At 39.5% G+C, this 21,176-nt stretch overlaps 1 protein-coding gene across 1 annotated transcript in view; it reads right to left on the bottom strand.

Annotated features, from left to right (window-relative positions):
- The window catches only part of NAV3 (neuron navigator 3), a 966,035-nt gene that overhangs the window by 862,099 nt on the left and 82,760 nt on the right, over positions 1 to 21,176 (bottom strand). The gene's annotated exons all lie outside the window — the stretch shown is intronic.

The raw sequence follows: 21,176 nt of genomic DNA, 5'->3' as shown, positions 1-21,176 counted from the left end.
CACATACCTCATCTTCCCATAGTCCTACCAGCCTCTCTCCACCTACACAAGTACCATCTCTGGGGCAAAGAAGTATGTCTTTGAGAATGTGTTTCTAATTTAACCTCCCTAATTTGTATTAATATTTATAACAAGAAAAAATATTGAAATCTTTACATCTAAACTTTTGAAAGTCTTTAGACATTTAGGTGGGTTTTTTTTTAAATATTTATTTGAAAGTCAGAGTTACACAGAGAGAGAGAGACAGAGATCTTTCATCTGCTGGTTCACTGCCCAGATGGCACAACAGGTTGGGTGGGGCTGGGCCTGGCCAAAGTCAAAAGCTTCATCCATCTTTCCCACATGATTGGCAGGGGCTCATACAGTTTGGCCATCTTCTGTTTCTCTCAGGCCATTAGCAGGGAGCTGGAGTGAAAGTGGAGCAGCTGGGACTCGAACCGGCATTCATAAAGAATGCCAGTACAGTATTGTAGGCAACAGATTAATCTGCTATGCCATGATGCTACCTCTGAGGTGCTTTATTTTTCTAAAAGGATGATTAAGCTATAAGTCTAGGATCTAAAATAAATAAGCAATCACTTAAATTTTACCTTATTTGAAAAGAAAATATTTATTTTTTTAATTCATTTTTTGTTTATTTTTTAAGCATTTTTTGAGAAACTTAATTAACTTTGAAGAAGAACCCAAGAATGATATATCTTTTGCGAGCACTTAGACATAACTATACCTTATAAGACATAAGAATATCCTCCACTTAATACACTAAAACAAAGTAAATCTTTGAGAAAAAGTTCTGTTAACTCTCATAATACAACTCTTTGAGGACAGAGGTCCTGCATGGGAAGTAAGTACACAGTGACTTCTGTTGTTAATTTAACAATTAACACTCTTATGTATAATGTCAGTGATCACCAGAGGCTCTTGACATGAGCTGCCTAGGCAATGGAAGGCTTCTGAATCCACAACCCCATCAGTATTTAGACAAGGTCATAAGCAAAGTGGAAGCTCTCTCCTCCCTTCAGAGAAAAGTACATTCTTCTTCTTCTTCTTTTTTTTTTTTTGTTTTGTTTTGTTTTGTTTTTGACAGGCAGAGTGGACAGTGAGAGAGAGAGAGACAAGAGAGAAAGGTCTTCCTTTTCCGTTGGTTCACCCTCCAATGGCTGCTGCGGCTGGCGCATCGTGCTGATCCGAAGCCAGTAGCCAGGTGCTTTTCCTGGTCTCCCATGCGGGTGCAGGCTCCAAGGACTTGGGCCATCCTCCACTGCACTCCCAGGCCAGAGCAGAGAGCTGGACTGGAAGAGGGGCAACCGGGACAGAATCCGGCACCCCACCCAGGACTAGAAGCTGGTGTGCTGGCGCCGTAAGGTGGAGGATTAGCCTATTGAGTCACGGTGCCGGCCAGTACATTCTTCTTTGATGACTACTTTTTTCCACTGGGGTCTCACCCACCAAGGTCCTTCATGTTGGACACTTTTTGCCACAGTATCTTGGCTTTCCATGCCTGAAATGCTCTCATGGGCTTTTCAGCCAGACCAGAATGCTTTAAGAGCTGATTCTGAAGTTAGAGTGTTACTTAAAGTTATTGTCATTCTATAAGTCTGCTGTATGGAATGCTTCCCATGTTGGAACATTCACTCCAGTTTTATTCTATTATTATTACCAAACACTTAATCCTACTTATATGATAACTTTAACACTTAATATGCTATTTTCGGGAACTACAAGACCAGGATATAGCGGCTATAGAGAGGACCAGAACCTATATTTTGAGATGCCAGTTCTCTCCACAGTCCTGTATCTGGAAGTAGCCCCATTCTTCTTCTTGAGCCTTAGTTTTAGCCATGTTCACCACAAGAGAACAGTTATTGTTTATAACAAGTAACTTCAGAAAACCAGCTCCCAATCTCCAGGCCAGACATCATTTGATACAAATGGACTTCAGTTACAAACCTTCAATATTTGTGAGATTGCTTTCTAACAAGTATCTCTACTTGTACTAGATTAAGAGGGTTCAAAAAAATTCAATAGAAATATGTTGCTTGGGTCGGCTCTATGACGTAGTAGGTCAAGCTTCCACCTGCGGTACCAGCACACCCCATGGACACAGATTGTGTCCAGGCTGCTCCTCTTCTGATCCAGCTCTCTGCTAATGACCTGGGAAAACAGTGGAAGATGGCCCAAGTGCTTGGGCTCCTGCACCTATCTGGGAAACCCAGAGGAAGCTCCTGGCCTTGGATTGGTCCTACTCCAGCCGTTACGGCCATTTGGGGAGTAAACAAACACATGGAAGGCCTCTCTGTCTGTCCCTCTAACTGTCTGTAACTCTACCTGTAACTCTTTACAAATTGGGCAATTTCTTTTTACCACATAAGATGGCTTAGTTGTCAAGATGGCAGTATTTATAATGGTAGACAGGAGAATTAATTAAATGCCTTGTAATATTTAATAAGAGGAAATCATTCAGAATAAGAAGAAGTTCTTATTTATTAGCATCAACAAATCTGTTCAGCACTTGAGCTCAGAAATTTTGATATGTAATTATGAGGGGAAAATATATATTGTAGGAAAATTAAGAATTTTCAACATGACAATACATAAGTCATTTCATCTTAGTTTTTCCACACCTTTCATAAAATTAATCTAGAAGACAGAAAACCCAACCCTTTAAGCAGCTATTAATAGTCAAATTACTAGGTTTAATAATAAATGATACATATATATATCAGAGAAATTATCCATTTCATGTCTAGGGTACCTAATGATATCTGAACTTTGACTATTACAATGTAATAAGATTTTCACTTGATTTTCTTTTCAAGCTGCAAGATTATACCACTTTTTAATAATGAATTGAGAGAAGGGGTTTTATGTTTAGGTTTTTTGTTATTCCATTTTTTATTTTGTCTCTTGAAAGTACAGTTTGACACCTTATACCAAAAGTAGGGTCCCTTAGAGAGTATTTTCATTTCAGTAGCTTGTCTTAAGTCCAGGTTTCTTCTTTTATAAATTTGTGCATGGGCAATGTGAAATCCTAATTACAATTCAGGCAAATATAAGGGGATATTGTATAATATCTGACATGAGGGAGATAAAATCATCTGGACACTTGGCAATGCCTCCATGACTATACGTACTCTATCTGCTGTCACAAATCGAGGACTGTAAATGGACATGGAAAGAAGCTGAGACCCCTGCTAGTAAATGAACTCAGGTTAATAGCAGCCATAGGGTTTCTACCTGAGACTAACTTAACCAACACCTGCACCCCTTTGGCCATTTTTAAATGTTAATGTTTTTCCCCTAGGAATTTTGTTTTTTCACCTCTTTATGAATCAATTCTGTTCATTGTTATGTTCTCCTTATTAGTTCCCTTTTCTTTCTACTGTCTTTCTTTCTTTCTTCTTTTTTTTTATTTAGTAAATATAAATTTCCAAAGTACAGTTTATGGATTACAATGGCTTCCCCCCCCAATAATTTCCCTCCTACTCGCACCCCTCCCTTCTCCCGCTCCCTCTCCCATTCCATTCACATCAAGATTCATTTTCAATTATCTTTATATACAGAAGGTTTCAAAATGCATATTCACTGTCAGAAACAAAGTGATATTTCAAAGAAAGCAAAAATCTAAGTGTTGGTTCTTCTGACCTTGAAAGTCCTCAGGTAGAAGAAAATGACACATGGGAATTCCAGACCTCAGACCACCTAACAGCTTTCATAGAACACTCAAATGGCTTAATATTTAGGCCACACTCAGGGTGTTTCTGTCTATTAAATTTTAGGCTCTATTTTTTAGGATATAAAAATGTTTATCTTGAGGGGGAAAAGGCATGAAATATGTGGAAGACTAGGGAAAAAATAAAACACCTTTTTTCAAATAGCAGTTTCATTATAGTGGTCAGTTAGTTTTAGCTTCAATAGAATAATTATTCTTTCATATTCTTATCTGGAAGACTTCTCTAAAAAATAACAAATCCAGAAAATAACAAAATTAGCAAACATCATAGCAGCCATCTCCTATATAGTGCCTACAGCATGTTAAGCATATGGTCAGGTAGTTCATATATTTTTCTCTCCTTCCTAAAGCAACCTAGTGTAGACAGGTATTATCAATATCCCATTTTACAGGCAATGAAGTCATAGGCATAAGGAGACTGCACAGCCTGACCAAGGTCATGCAGCTCATAACCAACAGAGCTGGAAATCAAAGTTAGCTCTAAGCCCTCACCCGACGACCAAGAACTCAGGCACATTGTAATGTGGACATAGAACGACCAAGAGGGGAGATGCAATGAGAAGGTGTAATTTCTCTTCCCTGTGCTACCCTACTCCTGATGTTATTATCTGTTCAGCAGTAGCATTCTCTGCAGCACACCTCTCTAGTGAAACTGTCACAGACATCAGTCAATGCTGGTGTTAACACCAGGTTGCTTGTTAACAGCAGAGAAAACAAAATCTGCAGAATAGCGTGACCTCCTGGAAGACAGACAGGAAGTTAAATCAAATTATATGAAATCGTGCTGGTGAAAAACAAGTGTCAAGGATCATTAATATCTGTTTCTTTCTTCTTCCTTTTTCAATTATGAAGAAAACATCCAAAGCCTCAAGACTTTTAAAACACAGACTTTTGGGGAAATACATTTTTACCAAAATATTATATGAAAGGTATTAACATGAAGCAGGCAGGGCCCAGTGTTGTGGTATAGCAGGGAAAGCCACCACCTCCATTGCAAGCATCCCATATGGTTGCCAGTTCATGTCCCGGATGTTCCACTTCTGATACAACTCCCTGCTAATGACCTGGGAAAAGCATCTGAAGATATTCCAAGTATCTGGGCCCCTATCACCCACATGGGAGATCCAGATGAAGCTCCTGGCTCCTGGTTTTGTCCTGGGGCCACGTTGGGAGTGAATCAGCAGATGGAAGATCTCTTTCTTCCTCTGTCTCTTCTTCTCCGTAACTCAGCCTTTCAAGTAAGTATACAAATGCTAAAGATTTTTTTTTTTTTTTTTGCTATGACTTGGATTGTTACTCTCCTCTCCCCACAAAGTGACTTTCCAATGCTTTAGGACATTCTGGATGTTGAAAAAGACATCAAGCTGCCCATAATAACCACCCTAATTGGTTAGCCAAAGAAACATGCAGTTTTCTGATGACAAATGCCTTGGGTGGGAATGAGCTGCATCTATGAAACAGAAGATCTGCAGCTCCAAATGTCAGTATATTTGTATTTAAAATGGGAAGCCTGGTTCAAAGGAAAAGCATCAGTTCTAGTCATCAATGGAACTTCCAACGGAAAATTTAGTCTAAGCATGGATGTGTGAAGCAGATACTTTTCCACAGCTGCTCCAATTAAACGAGGATAACTCAAGTAAACAAAAGCTTTTGCATGTGATCTCCATTAAACAACAGTGTCTTGTGGATTCATGTTGGGATTGAATCAACTACACAGTCATTTCTCCTAGAAACTACAGACACACCATGATCACACTCCTTAATACAACCTCAAATCTGCTTTCTTTTCCGATTCCAAAATGTTAGGAAATGCCTATCATCTGTAAAAATATTCCACCCAGACACAACTGCTTGAATACTCATCAACAATGTGTAGCTCTAAATGAGCTGTATTTCCATTGATCACATATTAAGAACATATGTTGACTGAGTGCAGTGAGTAGAAACACTGGCTGGCTACTGCAAGAAAATATGCAGCCATCCCAGAGGTCCCCCTGCTGCCCAACACTCTGCCTGTTCCCCATAAGCTTAAATAAAACACAGTTCTGGCCTTGTCACTTTACAGGGAGTAGCCTCGCCTAAGACGACAATCAACAACAGCACAACACTATTTTTATGAAGCTGCCAATCTGAAGTGACTGAAAAGTATTAATATAGGAACCTATAGGGTCCATTTTTGAAACAGTCATTATTGAGGCACAATGGACGAACCCATCAAGCCCTACGTATTTACACCGCAAACAAAGAATATCTTAGGCTGGATGACTCAATGGTAGGCCCATGAAACCAAATGAGAACCACTGTCTAGAGCTGTGGTTTTCAAATTCTGAAGAAGTTTGTAACCTCTTAAACTGTCTTCTCACTCCAAAGAGCCATACTTAGCTCTCCTTTGAATCCATACATTAAGAATATTTTCACTCAACTACCAGTGTACCAGGCATGCAAAATGTGGTGGGCATTGAAATTGTGAACTTCAAAACAAATAATGATTTTTATTTAATTGCATAAACATTCACAAAATTCAAAACAGATCTACTTAGTGAGATACTTGAACCTGGAAGTCAGAAAAAAACATTATACCAGAACTTCAAAGTCAAAAGAAGTAATGTTTAGTCCTGCATGGTTGGTTATCGGATTCATGCTTTAAGAAATGTTATCTCTTTTGTGGAACCACAGAGAGCAGGGCATCCCCAAGCTATATTTCAAAGAATTGAATAACAAAGACAAGTGTTTTTCCTTTTAATTCAAGAGTCATACAAGCATAGAGATAGAACCCCCATAACCTGTGTACTCCCCAAATGCCAACAATGACTAGGGCTGGAGCAGGGAGAAACTAGGAGCCAAGAACTCAGTCCAAGTCTCCCATGTGGCTAGTCAAGAATACAACTTTTTAAGCCATCCCTGCCACCAACCAGGGTCTGTGTTAGTAGGAAGCCAGAGCTGGGTATGGAACCCAAGTCACTTTGTTATAGGATGTAGTTATCTTAATTGCTAGGTCAAACAACGACCAATGACTGTAGACTTATGAGAGGGTCCAGGTAATTAAAATTAAGAAGTTACATACAGAGCAATATGGTGATCTGGGGGTTAATCTGGTGTGGGGAGCAACTGAGAATAGGCTAAGTTACTGGAATTAAGATCTATTCTATGCATCTGCTCTCCCACGATATAGCGCTGGGGAGGAGTAAACTTCTACGCAGCTGCCTCCAGTTCAACCAATAAGCAGCAGGACCTGCTCCTGATTGGAGGAGAGCAGCGTACTCGGCGTGTGGGTAGCAGAGTTGGGATTGGTGGAAGAGGACTATAAAGGAGGAGAGACAACATGCACCAGGAACATCTATCTGAAGGAACACCTGTGCAGCCCCCGAGAGAGCCGGCCAGCGGTGTGCCGCTCCCCGGCGGAAGTGGGGAAAGTGGCAGGGGGAACCGCCCTTCCACGGAGGTGGAAGGGTCGGTAGCCAACCTGGGAAGAACCAGCAGCAAACCCAGGAAGGGCCGAGCAGACAAAAGAACAGCGCAGGGTCCTGTGTCGTTCCTCCGCAAAGAGGGGGAGCGACAATCTGGAAATGTGTAGAAAACCTTGATACCCATTTTCCTGTTTGAGGATAGCAAATAGAAGTGAGTCTTTGTTGCTCCTCAGATTGGCTATAACTTCATTAATCTAAAGGCAGGGCAATCATAATAAAACTATTCCTCTCTGCAGTACCTAGAGCCTCTCCAGTCCTATATACAATGTGAACCATGTGGTGCCAAGCTCATCATCTGAGCACTTTCCAGCTTATCTCTGGCTCTTAATGCCATTAAATCTGCCACTAAACCAACTCATTTTCCAGAATCCCCATAGTAAAGACTGTTTTAGATATTCTTCCAGTTCTACATTGCTGACACAAGCATTTTATTCATGGATTTTCTTAGTATAATTTTGTGTACCATGTCAATTTCCTGAAGTTGATATATGACCATTAAATAGGGCATTGCCTCAAAATGACACAGATGTACATGTTTCAAAGCCCAGAATTATGTCTGTGTATCACACTTTCAAACCACAGCAGAATGGGGCATAAAATGCCCCAGGGAGGTTCATTCAAAGTTTAACACTGGTTGATAGAATGCATACTGTGTCTCAAATATGGCAATGAGTACTGTGTTGATAAAGGTGAAGCAAATATGCTCTTTTGCTTTGTTTCAAGAGAAGGTCACCCGTTTTTAACTAGATTTCAAAGCAAGTTGCTGAATTTTCTGGATGAAATGGAATTCAATCAATTCATCAGTATTTTTCTACAACCGTTATGAAACAAACTTCCTTCTTGAAATAATATATTGGTTGTATCTGCCTGAGAGGTCTATAGAATTCTGAAAATCTGTGGTCCTATTTTAAGCACTATGAATTATCTTAGCAGCTGTTAGGTTACTATAACTTTGCAGTGACTTTTTAATTAAGATCACATGGCTTAACACAAAGCTACTTTCAGTACCTAATTCCTTGAGATGATCCACACAGATGAGTAATGATGTCAAGAAAGTTTGGGAAATACTGTTGTCTCCCACTACATATTCTCAAAGCACAATAGCATTCCCAGGCCTCCGAGAAATCTGACAGTGAAGAACCCCATTTAACTATTTAATCCAGCGCTGGTTCTTTACTGCACTGGGATACCTAGAATACCTATTTCTCCCAACTATGGTGCTGCTTTTAATCTATGAGTTTTCTCCGTATGATGTGAGCACTACATAGATAATGAATGATAAAGGTTACTCAAAAGTTGGTCTGCAACTCTATTTTCATCTCCATGGACTGGCTCCAAGCAGCAGGCTGGGAAGGAGTATGTCTCCCTCATGGTTGCATTCCGAGTACAAAGCAGATACTCAGTAAACATAGGCTAAATGAATGAATAAACATCCTCTTTCCAATATCATAGGCTTTTTGAGTCAAGTAGTGCCCCCCTCCCAAATTACATACTGAAGTCCTAATTCCTAGAATCTCAGATTGTTATCTAATGTGGAAATGAGGTTAAAATCAAGTCACTGGGTGTATTCTAATCCAATATGACTAGCATGCTTCAAAAGCAGAGAAATCTAGACACAAAGATATGCAGAAGAAAGATGATATACAAAGAGGGAGAGGATGACCATGTGACTGAAAGTCAAAGAATTCAAGGGCAGCAATCAGCAGCCAGAGAGTTAAGTAAGGAAGACTTAACCCCTAAAACCATTAGTGAAAACACTGCCCCCATCAACGTCTTGATTTCAGATTTGTGAACCCCAGACTATGCTACAAAATGCAGTTCTAAGTCAATAAGATTTTGGCACTTGGTTAGGACATTCACAAAATTTATACAGACAGCAACTCTGTCTATACTTTATGTCTAACTTTTTATATGTGGGCTTAATAATCCACATGGTTAGCAATAAAAAACTTAAACAGCATCCTTTGATTATGCATTATTTTCAAAAGCTGGATGTTTGGTTACTTTCAGCAAATAAATATTCTTTGGAGAAAATTTCAGCTCAAGAAAAATGTTGAAGGAAAAATAGATTAATGTCTGATAAGCATTATTCTGAAACAAGGAATCTACAGAGATGATCACCACCGTACCTAGAAAATTTAAGAATTATTCACCTTTCCAGAAAATAATGGACATTTCACAAAATGTAGCTATGTAGGGCACATTTCAGAAAACACAGCTGTGAGAATGCTGATAAAATTTCTCTTTCTGAAGTTCTAGGACATGATCAGCCTCTGCTGAACCACATACAGTTATGAGAATAATGCAATTATATATTTGCAACTAAAATTTCCCATGTTTGTACAGAGATGTTATTTCACACTGATTGTATTCTTTTCCTTTTCTTAATGCATATAATCAAATTCCTCACAGGAGCAACTCAGGGCAACACTGTTCAGAACTGGCCAAGGCTGGATAGCTGATTAATCCACGTATCTAGGCAGAAATGGTAAGCCTGAAAAGCAGAAACAAAAGATCTTGGGTCTGGCACTGTGGCATAGTGGGTAAAGCTGCAGCCTGCACTGCTGGTATCCCATGTGGGCACTGGTTCAAGTTCCGGCTACTCCATTTCCGATCCATCTCTCTGCTATGGCCTGGAAAAGCAGTATAAGATGGCCCAAGTTTTCCGGTCCCTGCACTGGCGTGGGAGACCCAGAGGAAGCTCCTGGCTCCTGTCTTTGAATTGGCACAGCTCAGGTTGCTGCTGCCATCTGGGGAGTGAACCAGCGAATGGAAGACCTTTCTTTCTGTGTGTTACTCTGGCTTTCAAATAAATAAATAAATCTGAAAAAAAAAAAGAAATAAAAGATTTCATAAAAAGTAGCACCTCCTACTACCCTTCCAAGTATCCAGCTATGGCCAACAAGGGCAGAATTTGCCATACTGTTCTTGTTGCAAACACCCCCCAAATTAGCTGGAGGTGTGTCTAGAGAACCCCCAAATCTGGGTTTGTCCACCCAAAATGCAGGCCATCACTGACATCAGGATGAAAGTGATCTATTGCCAAGCACAGAGTAAGGAGCCAGAAGCTACTGGTTAACTCCCAGGCTCTCAGAAGAGTAAGAGGTCAAGATGACAATTGGAGTCATGAGGCACATGATCAACTCATATCCTAGTTCCTGGTTAACCAGTGAAGCTCATGACCTTTGGCTAGAGATGTGCTCCTCAGCTAAATTTTATGATGGCCATATAATTAAAAATGAACCATAATGAAGAATGGGATGGGAGAGGGAGTAGGAGGTGGGATTGTTTGGGTGTGGGTATCAGGGGAAGAATTGCTATAATCCAAAAGTTGTACTTATGAAATTTATATTTATTAAATAAAAGTTTTCTATAAAAAACAAGAGTTGCTCAGTCTGAACCCATAGGGGCTGTCCATAGTTTGACCATATCATGATAGGAGCTGATTACTGTGTATTTACATAAGTCATCATTTGTATGTATATACAATCATTTTCTGATTCACTCTGGCTGAAGACAACTCATTGAAAAATATTACACAGTGAAGAATAAAAAACATTCTTACCTCAAAAATTAAAAAGAGGGGGGTGGCTGGCATTGTGGCATAGCAGGTTGAACTGCTGCCTGCAGCACTGGCATTTGAGTACTGGTTTGAGTCCCAGGTGCTCTACTTCTGATCCAACCCCCTGCTAATGTGCCTGGAAAGGCAGCAGAAGATGGCTCAAGTGCTGGCACACCTGCACCCACCTGGCAGACCCATAGGAAGCTCCTGGCTTCAACCTAGGCCAGCCCCAGCAGCCATTGAAGCCATTTGGGGAGTGAAGCAGATGGAAGATCTTTCTCCAGCCCCTTAACTCTGCCACTCAAACAAATACATCTTTGGGGGAGGTGGACAGAGAAGGGAAGTATCACTAAAAACTTAGAATTATAACTATAGACTACGTTAAATCTATTCTCTTTATATTAACTCAATAAATAACTGAATAAAAATAAAATAAAACCCAATACTCTAGATTCAGTGTCTCATTACTCATCAATCAGGGATGCATATCTTATGTCTAGGCACCACAATGAGAATGTACTAATGCCAATCTAAGTCTATGACTTATAAATAGTGTGAAATTAAAACCTGCCTCTAGAGAGAAAAACAGTTCAATCACCAGTATTGTCATGATCTTATCACCTTGGGCTCAAAAATGACATTTTGTAGTAACCAGCTTTTTTTAAATGCTAAGATATCAAAATATACTTTTTAAATATCGTTACATTGGAAAAGAACAGGAAATGCCAAGCACTTTACATTTCATGCTACTATTGGCTCTTTAGGATATTACCACTTCAGACAAGATGAGGAATGTCTGAGTAGAGAGAAATCCTAGCAATCTTTGATGTTCCCTAGCAGACAGGGAAATGCTACAGACTGTCTCCTCTACAAACATCAAGCTGCATGGCCTGGAACAATGCCAGCGAGAACCAAGCATTAATGAGTTATTTTCCATTGTTCCTCATTCTATGGCTGTGCCTTATAATTATGCAAACTACCAAAGGGACAATTTAAAATCTAATCAGGATTAGGGAAAAAAATCCTTACATTATCGCATTTTTTTTATAAGCCACTTTTGTTTTAGTATCTACTTAGCTAAGCTCATTCAGAATATGCCCCTCCTATAATAAATCAATTTGAATATATTTTGTCTTTCATGTTTCTTTATGAAGTACAAATAAAGTGAGTTAGAAACTGACCTCCATCAAAAAGAGTAAGTCAGATCTAATTAGTGTATATTAGATTGGTGAATGAGGAGAAACTGAAACAATGTGACTTTTTTAAAGCTATACTTTTCATATTTACTTTAATCATTTGAATCCTTGCAATATATCAAATTAAGTTGTTATGAAAATGCTTAAAACCCAATGTAAAACACCATCATAGAATATACAGTGCCAGAATAATCACTTCTAGATGAAACTCGACATAATCAAATCCAACAGAGTATATTGGCTTCTGAATTAAATTTTGTAGTATGTGCCAGGTGAAACTCCCAAATTATTATACTCTAAGATACTGAGAGTCTTCCTCCAAATTGGTTTTTCCACCCCAAAATTAGAATGTTTAGCTATAAGGCACAACATTTTCTATCATAACTATTTGTATAAATGCTTTGGAAAAGCAGCACCTGCCCTTAATAAAAGTTTCAGACTCTATGTATAAAAGTCTTCTGTCTTCCAGACCCCATTTCTACTTCTCAGGGAGACCCATTTAATTTATTGCATATTCTTTCATACACTGTTCAAGGAAGAGAATCCTCCATGCATGTTTTTCCACTTAATATGTCTTGGATATCCTCTCAAGGATATCTATGTCACTCTGTAATGTCTGCACATCTCCCTGTATGGATTTGCCATAATTTAATCAGCTATTAATTTATGAGCATTTGTCTGCAGTTTTGCCTTTTACAAAACAATGTCATCATGATCACCCTTGTTCATGTGTCTTAGGAATGTATCCTTTGGCTGCCCAAGTACAAGAATGGTAGTACTGCTTCATAAGACTGCCAAATTGCCTTCTATAAATCTTGTCCCGATTAATGCTTCCACCCACCACTGGTACATGCAATTCCCATTTGCCCACACCCTAAGCACTCAGGAAAAAATATGGGTAACTAATGCTTATTGGCCCAGCTTTACATAAACATCTTAATACAGGTCATATAATGTACTCCACTCAACACAATCCTATGAGCTTCCTATTCTCTTCATTTTAACATAGGAGAAAATCAAAGTTTAGAAAAGTGATGGTGAAGAAACATCAAGTTTAAAACCTGGGTTGGGGCTGGCGCTATGGCATAGTGGGTAAAGCTGCTGCCACCACCTGCTGTACCGGCATCCCATGTGGGTGCCGCCAATTTGAGTCCCAGCTGCTCCACTTCCGATCCAGCTCTTTGCTATGGCCTGGGAAGCAGTGGAAAATGGTCCAAGTCCTTGGGCCCCTGAACCCACATTGGAGACCTGGAAGAGGCTCCTGGCTTTGGATCAGCTCACCTCTGGCTGTTGCGGCCATTTGGGGAGTGAACCAGCGGATGGAAGATCTCTCTCTCTCTCTCTCTCTCTCTCTCTCTCCACCTACCTCTGCCTCTCTGTAACTCTGCCTTTCAAATAAATAAACAAACAAACCTTTAAAAAAAAAAAAACCTGGATTACCCAATTCCTACCTTGATGCTTTTTTTTTGTCAACTAGTTCCATATGAATCAACATATTGCAGGCTCTTAATTAAAATTCTGGATCGTAACACACCAGCTATCTTGGAAGGTTCCACAGAACAAATTAAGCAATGTAAAATTGAGATGCAATGGTCTTTTCCAGAATTTCTTTTGACTTCCCTGTTTTGAAACTTGAAATTATTATTTTTTGTTTGGTAAAAATGGGAGAAAATGCTAATGTCCCTAGCCACAAGGGACCATTTCCACTAAGAAATGAGCAGTGGGAACTCAAAACTTTGAAAACATATGGAGAAAGGGAAAATTGGCTTTCTATTAATTGGCAAATGTTCCAGTGGGTCTCTGCTTTTGCTGGGATGTGTTATGTTGTATGTACACATTTATGGACCAGAGTCTACTGAGGTTACAAGGTTCAGAAAAGATGACTGGTAAAATCTGGATTTTTGTTCCTTTATCTCAATAAAAGCCCACTGGAAATCCAAAAGAAAAAAGTCACTTATAACCAATATTCTTATTCTATGAGCCTTAAAAATGCAAGTAGAAGTAGCAGGGGACTAAGGAAACAAGAATTTTATGTTCTATCTTGGTTCTTTGAAAAAGCTACTCACAAGGTGAGTGTTAGAAGTTAAGACGCCAACTGGGATACCCACATCCCATTCCAGATGCATAGATTTGGGTTCCATCTTTGCTCCCGATTCCAGCTTCGTGGTCATGTCTGCCCTGGGAGGCATCATAGAGTGGTTCAAGTAGTCAGGTCCCTGCTACTCACATAGGAGACCTAGATTAGGATCACGGCTCCTGACTTCTGCCTCGCACAGCCCTAGCAATTGTGGGCATCTGGGGAGTAAACCAGCAGATGGGAGAGTTCTCTCTCACTCTCTGCCTATCTGTGTCTCTGTCACTCAAGCAAAGAAATTTAAACAAAAGCAACTGATGACCACACTTAAGGAAAAGTTACTTCTAAGCATTGACCTTTGCACTCCTGTACTACTAACTAGACGTTTTTACCACCACACTCCTCAATGTACGGTAACAAAACTTGCAGGTGGAAAGCTGTCTCATCATCCTGTAGTTGTTCTGCTGTTCAAGCTTCTGAATCTCCTGGACACCAGCAATTAACACAACTGTAGGCCTAACTGGTCCATATTTCTTAGATAAACACAATGATTTCTAATTTGTTTAGCCAGTTGCTTTGAATTTTCTAACCCATCTACACCAAATTTGGGAATAAAGAATTTCTATAATGTCATGATGTATTATTTGAGTAATTTTCTTAAAGCAGATCTAACTGCCCAATTGAAACAAGTAAAAAAACTGAACAGAAACTCAGTTTTGATGATTTATCTTTAGAGTTGAACTTTTTTCAGAAAGGACTTGTGATTTATGAATATTTAAGAAAGATTTTTAAAGACAGTTAATTTAGGGGCTGACATTGTGGTGTAAAGCTGCTGCCTGTGATGTTGGCATCTTAACTGGGAGCCAGTTCAAGTCCTGGCTGCTCCACTTTTGATCCAGAGCCCTGGTAACCTGCCTAGGAAAACAGCAGAAGATGGCCCCAGTGTTTGGGCCCCTGATACCCACTTGGGATACCTGTATAGAATTCTGGGCTCCTGGTTACAACCTGGCTCAACCCTGGCTGTTTTGACTCTTTAGGGAGTGAACGAGCAGGTTGAAGATGTTTGTCTCCTCTGTCATGCCCTCTCCCTCTATAACACTGTGAAAGAAGAGAAAGAAGAGAAAGAAGAGAAAGGAAGGAAGGAAGGAAGGAAGGCAGGCAGGAAGAAAGAAAAAGAAAAAGAAAAAAGCTGTTTTACCATAGTTCCAGAAACACCAATCTAGCATGTAACCATTTTGACATACAGGGTGTATAAGTTGTCAAGGCATGGCTTATTAAGTAAGGTAAGAACTCCATGGCTAAATAAACTTTAACATGAGATTAAACAAAATTAAATTGTCTTTGCTGTGGGACTTCTCACAGCCTTCAATGTACCTGTTTATCTCCAAAAGCAAACAGGATACTGTTTCAAGGATTTTTGGTGTCCAAACCCTTCACCTTATACCACATGTCAGGGAAGAGTTCTTTGTGGAATACTGAGATGTGAAGTCATTCTCCTAAAGATTTATTTGAGCTGTCTTGATTTTCTAAACATTTGAGAAACACTGATTAAGCACTAATTGAAATTAACCTGTGGTACATTTATTAGCATGACCCTGAATAGTTTCTGAAATTTTAATTTGCAAAAAGTTATTTATATGCTACAAGGAGACTTAGTCTATTAACAGCATAATTTTTTTGACAGTTAAACCTATCACTATGAAACATAATTTAAAAAAAAACTGATATAACATTTACAATTTTATCGTAAGGTTAATTTAGAATTTAATTTAGATAACATATTTGTAACTGTAGAATATTTTCCTCTCATCACTAATGAAATCCATAATGAAGTATTAGCACTCCAGTTGGTATACAAAGTAACTAATTAAGCTGAGTTCTCTTTTTACAAAAGCACACTTCCTTACTTTGTAAGCAATTAGAGATTTACAGAAAAGTTGTGATATATCTGTTCAGTGTCTTAACAGATTTCATCTCTAGTCCTGAAAGAATGTCAGAACAAAGGAAAGTGAAGGTAAAATTTGCCACCAGAACACCAAAAGGCAAAGATGGTCCTCAGTATATTTTCTTTTTTTTTTAACTTTTATTTAATGAATATAAATTTCCAAAGTACAGCTTATGGATTACAATGGCTTCCCCCCCATAATGTCCCTCCCACCCACAACCCTCCCCTTTCCCACTCCCTCTTTGAACCATCACCAGCAGCCTCAATGTCTTTGACAAAAGCCACAGATCCATGTTAATTTCTCTACATTAACATTAGCATGTCTGTATTAATTTTGCCAATTCAATGAAATAGTCCTTTTGCTTTTATTTGGTCATTAGGAAATGATTAAAAGCTACAGCAAGTTCACCAGTTATTATAGCCATAGGAACATACGATATTTTTCATTAAGACATCTTCCACATCTACAATAGCACTTGGCAGATAGTATAGGGTACTTCAAAAAGTCTGTAAGAAAAATCAAAATAAAATGTTTATTGTGGTATAAAATTTTGATGTTCATGAAGAGTTTTTTCATAATATGCATTTTCCATGAATATTTTCAAGTATCCTGGAAAGTGTTCAACAAAGGCTTTACATGAAACACTGTAATGTAAATTGAGCACATAAAAGTGAGATAAATAATCTAAATATGAAGACAAAACGTCATCTTCACAAGTTACCTTTCCAAACTTCTACCCCAACATCAAGAAGTGCCATTCATTAAATAATATGGCTGTGACAGCAACTAGAAGAGATTTAACAAGTTTTCCTTCAGGAAACCAACCACAGTAAACTACTATAAAGCAGTGAATTGCTAACCACACAGGAAATGAAAAATCCCAGCGTTCAAAACAGAAGAAATAACACAGCATGAAAAAACTAAGAGTAGATAAATGAATTCTATGAGGCAAGATATGAGTTTTTAACTTTTGCGCCAATGAGACTACTTTTCCACAGGTTTATTCATTTATTTCCATCTACTTGAAAGGAAGAATGGCAGAGAGACAGAGTGCTCACTCCCCAAATGCCCACAACAGCCAGGTTAAAACCACAACACAGCCAAGAGCTCCATCTCAGTCTACCACGTGGATGCCAGGGGCTCAAGAACGTGGGCCGTCATCTACTGCCTCCCTGGGTACCTTAGTAGGAAGGTGAATCACAGAGTAGCTAGAAATCTAACTGGCACTCCAATTTGGGATGTAGGGATCCCAAGTGGCAGCTTAACTGCTATGCACCGATGCCAGCCCAGAATGAGAGTATTAAGATATTGGTACAGTTAAAAAAAAGAAAAAAAAAAACACTTATCTGTAATGTTAGGATTTACACAGTATTTTAAAGATAAAGAAGAGGTACTTGAGGGGAAAAGGCAATATATACCCATTTTTCTGGACTGATTATATATGGATAATATTATTAGAGAAGAGTATCAGAATATTCACAAAAGATTACTACAAGTTACAATTAGAAAACAGACACATCATATTAATTTAACAGTCAACATCAATACTGGCACAGTAAACCAAAAAATCCAAGCACCTAGAAAATTCAGGATCCTCAAAATTTAAAGCCAATAAATTAATGTTGAGCCAATTCATTCTTATCAAAAGGCAATATTGCCCTTAAGGGCAACAACACACACTGCTGTTCTCTATTACACCTAATGTTCGTCATCTTCTGGAAAAGTTAACTTAAGCTTCTCACCTACTTTGCATCCCAAGGAAGTTACTGGCAAGCAGTTACATTCAGATGCATAAGATCCTCCTAACAAACCCAAGACAAGGTCACAGTGTTGTTAAAAACACAACCGTTAGGGGCTGGCTTTGTGGCATGATGGGTCAAGTCACCACCTGCAACAGCAGCATCCCATCCAGGCACTAGCCTGTGACCCAGCTGCTTTACTTCTGATTCAGCGTGGTGCTGGAGAGGCAGCTGAATATGGCCTAAGAGTCTGGGCCCCTACCACACACAAGCGGGGTGCAGGTGAAGCTCCTGGATCCTGGCAGCCTCACCTGGCCATGGTTGTTCGGTTCTCTGGTGAGTGAATCAGTGGAAGAAATATCTAACTCTGATTTTCAAATAAATATGGTTTAAAAAACAAAGCCAGGAAAATAATCTGCTAATATCCTTTTACACGTAATGTTCAAAATGCCACCCTAGATTTCAGTACTAAATTTTTATTTAAATGGTGTGCAAGTTTCATGATGACAAATTCTCCCCACTGTTTCAAAACATTTCATTTCAGTATATTTGGACTTAATTAAAAAAAAAAAACAACTAGATTACCTCTGTCTCATGTGGCTATAATCTAGGGTTCAATTGTTACATCACCAAAATCACAAGAGCCTTGAAATGATAGGGTGGGGTCCACTTGGTATTTTCACCCACATTTAGTCCTTTTCAGTAATGAAAAAGCCAGAACATTTTAAACACTGTCATTCCTTGGTTTTACAGAACTGCCATGACAGGTGACCCCAATTCCTTGTTTGCATTTTCCTCCCTGCTCTGCCCACCAACACCCTCAAGAAGCTGCAATTTACTTGTTTTTTTTTTCCCTTCTTTATTGTTGCTTTTTTCCTTTTTTTACTTTTACAGTAAGTGAATCCTAGGATCCTCAGACCCAAACTTTTATCACACCTCACAAATCAGTAACATGAACATAGTAAAAAAGAGTGTTTTCTGATCCTTTGATATAGAAATGAGATAGACACTGTCAGGTTTGATCTAGAAACATGTAACTTTATATTCCTCAAACTAACCACATCTACTGAATGAGTCACTTCTTAGCCTGTTTTCTAATATTTAGTTATTTGAAAAGCACAGGTAGGGAGAGATAAAGAATGAATTTTGCATCTGCTGGTTCATTCCCCAAATGGCTCCAACAGCTGGGATGCCGGGGTTGCAGGTAGCAGCTTAGCCCATCATGCCACGCCAGCCATATTAAGTTTTTTTTTTTTTCTAAAAAAGTTAAAAACTCAAAATGTATGTGGTATTGCCTTTAACAAAGACTTAATGACTATTTCAATTTTGCATCATTTTGAAATTTTTACCTATCTTACTTGGTAACATTAAATGAAACAGAAGACTTTATAAGAGAAGTACAGTGTTAAACTAAAAATTTGACATCTAATTATAAAGACAGACACTAAAGTGCAAAGTCTGTCAGTTGAGCAAAATTCAGAAGTTTACTGTGGAGACTGAGCTTCCATATGAATACATATTACTCTTACTAATAAAAGGATATTGAATTATTCTGCTACAGCCTCCTTTTTTGCTTTCCACCATACTAAATACTGCCAAGAATTTGGGTTAAAATCTCTTATTTTAACAGTGGTCATATTCTCTTTGTTAATGAACTCAGCATAGACTGAATGTTCACGGCAAACATCTAGGGGAATGGCATTTAGCACAGATGTTGAGACACAGTTCGGGATGCCCAAATCCCCCATCAGAAGGCCTGAGTTCTGGTCCCCACTTTTCTTCTATGAGAGGTCACTTGGGTTAATAGGTAGTCAAGGTAGTCCCAGTGGCATCTGGGATATAAAACATTTGCTTCCTTTCCCAAAAAACATTATCTTTAGCAAGAACAAACAGGCTGCCCTCCTTCCTTCAGAATCTCCAAATTAACCATGAGAATAGCAAGGGAGCTCTTCCTGAGCTCACAGCTTATTGTGAAAACAAGTTACCTAGCCCACCTTTCTTTTGTTTTATCTGGAGGAGGCAAGACAGGTTGGAGAACTGTAAATCAGGTCCTTTGGGTTTTGTCCCCGCCTGGTAACTGAATGCCAATCTGATTGTCAAGTTTTTTCTTTAAAATTGTAGTTAAAGGGGGGCCGGTGCCAAGTGGGTTAATCCTCCACCTGGGGTGCCCACATCCCATATGGGTGGTTCTAGTCCCGGCTGCTCCTCTTCCGATCCAGCTCTCTGCTGTGGCCTGGGAAAGCAGTAGAAGATGGCCCAAGCCCTTGGGCCCCTGCACCCACAAGGGAGATCAGGAAGAAGCACCTGGCTCCTGGCTTCAGATCGCTGCAGCTCTGGCCATTGTGGCCATTTGGGGAGTGAACCAACAGAAGGAAGACCTTTCTCTCATCTCTACCTCTCACTGTCTGTAACTCCACCTCTCAAATAAATAAATAAAATCTTAAAAAAAAAAATCGTAGTTAAAACCCCAACCACTACAGGCCCTTTTGGGTTCTTTTTTCTCTTAGAAGCCCCCCTCCATGACACTCCAACTGGAGGTCTTTGATTCTAATAAATCCTTTTAAATCTCTCTGCTGTCCACTTGGAAATTCTTCTTCCATGTGAGACAAAGAATCGAGGTAACAATTTCCCTGCCACCATTTTCCCAAAACACTTCCAACTCTAGCTTCCTACTAATGTGCCCCTTAGGAGGCAGCACTTGAGGGCTCAAGTAGTAGAGTCCCTGTCACCTGTGTTGGAGAACCAGAACCAGATTCAGTCCTGGGCTCCTGGCTTTGGTCTGGCCTGGCCCCAGCTGTTGCGATATTTGGGGAGTGAACCAGAAGATGGAAGATCTGTCTATACTTTAAATTAAAAGAAAAAGGGCTGGCACAGTGGCACAGCAGATTAAAGCCCTGGCCTTCAGTGTCGGCATCCCATAACGGCACCAGTTCTAGTCCTGGCTGCTCCTCTTCCGATCCAGCTCTCTGCTGTGGCCTGGGAAAGCAGTAGAAGATGGCCCAAGTCCTTGGGCCCCTGCACCCACTTGGGAGACCCAGAAGAAGCTCCTGGCTTTGGATCAGCACAGCTCTGGCTGTTGCAGCCATCTGGGGAATGAATCAGCGGATGGAAGACCTCTCTATCTCTACCTCTCTCTGTAACTCTGTCTTTCAGATGAATAAAATAAAATCTTTTTTAAAAAAAATTAAAAATAAATTAAAAAATATTTACAGGATTCCCTAGATAACAATAAAAGAATCCCACCTTCAAAAGCTGCTATTTACTTGTTTTATTCCGATAACATTGTTTCTGCTTTCTTTTCTTTTTAAGATTTATTATTTGAGGCCGGCGCCGTGGCTCAATAGGCTAATCCTCCACCTTGCGGCGCTGGCACACCGGGTTCTAGTCCCGGTTGGGGCGCCGGATTCTGTCCCGGTTGCCCCTCTTCCAGGCCAGCTCTCTGCTATGGCCAGGGAGTGC

The sequence above is a fragment of the Oryctolagus cuniculus genome, chromosome 11, assembly GCF_051225735.1.
Source record: "Oryctolagus cuniculus isolate XC-2025 breed Fujian yellow rabbit chromosome 11, ASM5122573v1, whole genome shotgun sequence".
NCBI lineage: Eukaryota > Metazoa > Chordata > Mammalia > Lagomorpha > Leporidae > Oryctolagus > Oryctolagus cuniculus.
Note: the sequence above shows the minus strand (reverse complement) of the source record. Positions and strands in the feature narration are given on the sequence as shown.